General features: G+C 46.7%; 1 non-coding gene across 1 annotated transcript; it reads left to right on the forward strand.

Annotated features, from left to right (window-relative positions):
• The first annotated feature begins 1046 nt into the window (after nt 1–1046).
• trnad-guc (transfer RNA aspartic acid (anticodon GUC)) lies at nt 1047–1118 on the forward strand. Its single transcript has one exon. It is a non-coding gene; the product is annotated as a tRNA-Asp (tRNA).
• Nucleotides 1119–2664: the final 1546 nt, after the last annotated feature.

Genomic DNA, 2664 nt, shown 5'->3' on the forward strand with positions numbered 1-2664 from the left:
GAATGGCTCAGTAACAAGCGCAACGAGACAAGGTGCTCAGAGGCACTGAAGAAAGTGTTGGGAATGCTACATGCCCAATACACATAGCCTGTGCGATCCCTTTGCAAGAGCTACTCAACGTATTCGAGTGATCAGCCCTCGGCCCTGATTTTTTTAAATTCCCTTGCAGCATCCTGCCATTCTCTCTTGAATGTTAACATTCAATCTGAAAGCACACGACTTTCAGTCAGCTCACACAACAACATGCTGCCTAAACTAATGCTTCTTGCCTTGTACGTCTGCTTCGAATGCGAATCACCTTATCTTCTTGTCCTCTGGTTAACCCTTCCCTCCTGCCACAAAAAAGCGTTCTCGCTCAAAACAGTCCTTGTTTGGAACACCAAGATCAAAACTTCTGTGAGCACGAGAGAACAACGCCCATCTTGCACTTTTGCACACCGTGTACCTGAAGTCATCCACGGCGAGCCCATGGTGCCAATCCTTCTCGATACCCACACGAATGATTTCTTTCTAAAGTGTGGTGTCGGGAAATGGGAAAAGAATAATGCAGCGTGGGCCAAAACATTGAACTCCAAGTATTTTGCATATCGTGCTTGCTTCTGTTGCAAAGCCAGGAAAAGAGAGAAAAACAAACAAGTAAAGAAAGAAAGAAACAAACAAGCAAACAAGCAAAAAAAAAATCATATGCGTTTCCTGCTTGCCTGTAGTGGCCGATGATGTGCAATATCAAGCCCGCAAAAGTGCGAATCCGCCGTCCAGATCTCTGCAGCTGTCACAGGACTGAACTGGATGAAAGTGTTGAATGTATGCCATCACAGAGAGGAGGCAAATCACTGTGCGATGTAACATCAATGATGTGGGATGAGGGATAAAATTGAATTGATTGAGTCAAGAGCTTTAGCGGTGGTACTGCGTCGGCTGCCTGGCTCCAAAGTAGAAGCCGAAATGGTGATGGAAACGTGCCCCCTCCAAGCTGACACAACATCTATGAAGCCCAAAGGTGGCTGGCAATCTCTGGCAAACTGTAGAAAGCGTCTCTGTGTGCTTCCTCGCTAGTATAGTGGTGAGTATCCCCGCCTGTCACGCGGGAGACCGGGGTTCAATTCCCCGACGGGGAGGTGTGAGCGTTGCTGAGGCCACCAGAGAGCAGGAAAAGAAAACTTTTTGAATTCCAAATCGCTTTGCACTGCCGCATGGAGACTCTCATCCACAACACGTACGCGGCCCGCCACCCGTTTTATCAAAACTATCAACGGCAAACATGTTCCACACATCCGCCTATCACAATCACCGCACAACATCCGCTCTTTACTCATCAGACTGGCCACTTTCTCTTCTTTGCATTCACAAAGCGGCTCATTCAAAATGCACTAAACACATTTTCCTTGGCACATTTCATTGCTTCATTAAACCGCGACGCTTTCTGCAACCAACATGCTTTATAAGCCACGACGCAACACATTTCACTACATCTTTCACGCGGCAGCAACACCATTGCATTCATAGTCTGACTGCAAAATAACCCTCTAGCAGCCACACACCACCACCTGTTCAAGGCAGATAGACAATCTGAGGAAGAAGGTCACACACCTTGTACGCCATCAAACTTCAGCAAGGGCCACCTGGACGGAAAGAAGTGAAAGGTGGCAAAGGTTAATAACCTCAAATGGCTCAGTAACAAGCGCAACGAGACAAGGTGCTCAGAGGCACTGAAGAAAGTGTTGGGAATGCTACATGCCCAATACACATAGCCTGTGCGATCCCTTTGCAAGAGCTTCTCAACGTATTCGAGTGATCAGCCCTCGGCCCTGATTTTTTTTAATTCCCTTGCAGCATCCTGCCATTCTCTCTTGAATGTTAACATTCAATCTGAAAGCACACGACTTTCAGTCAGCTCACACAACAACATGCTGCCTAAACTAATGCTTCTTGCCTTGTACGTCTGCTTCGAATGCGAATCACCTTATCTTCTTGTCCTCTGGTTAACCCTTCCCTCCTGCCACAAAAAAGCTTTCTCGCTCAAAACAGTCCTTGTTTGGAACACCAAGATCAAAACTTCTGTGAGCACGAGAGAACAACGCCCATCTTGCACTTTTGCACACCGTGTACCTGAAGTCATCCACGGCGAGCCCATAGTACCAATCCTTCTCGATACCCACACGAAGGATTTCTTTCTAAAGTGTGGTGTCGGGAAATGGGAAAAGAATAATGCAGCGTGGGCCAAAACATTGAACTCCAAGTATTTTGCATATCGTGCTTGCTTCTGTTGCAAAGCCAGGAAAAGAGAGAAAAACAAACAAGTAAAGAAAGAAAGAAACAAACAAGCAAACAAGCAAAAAAAAAATCATATGCGTTTCCTGCTTGCCTGTAGTGGCCGATGATGTGCAATATCAAGCCCGCAAAAGTGCGAATCCGCCGTCCAGATCTCTGCAGCTGTCACAGGACTGAACTGGATGAAAGTGTTGAATGTATGCCATCACAGAGAGGAGGCAAATCACTGTGCAATGTAACATCAATGATGTGGGATGAGGGATAAAATTGAATTGATTGAGTCAAGAGCTTTAGCGGTGGTACTGCGTCGGCTGCCTGGCTCCAAAGTAGAAGCCGAAATGGTGATGGAAACGTGCCCCCTCCAAGCTGACACAACATCTATGAAGCCCAAAG

This window comes from Heterodontus francisci, chromosome 34 (assembly GCF_036365525.1).
Source record: "Heterodontus francisci isolate sHetFra1 chromosome 34, sHetFra1.hap1, whole genome shotgun sequence".
In the NCBI taxonomy this organism is placed as follows: domain Eukaryota; kingdom Metazoa; phylum Chordata; class Chondrichthyes; order Heterodontiformes; family Heterodontidae; genus Heterodontus; species Heterodontus francisci.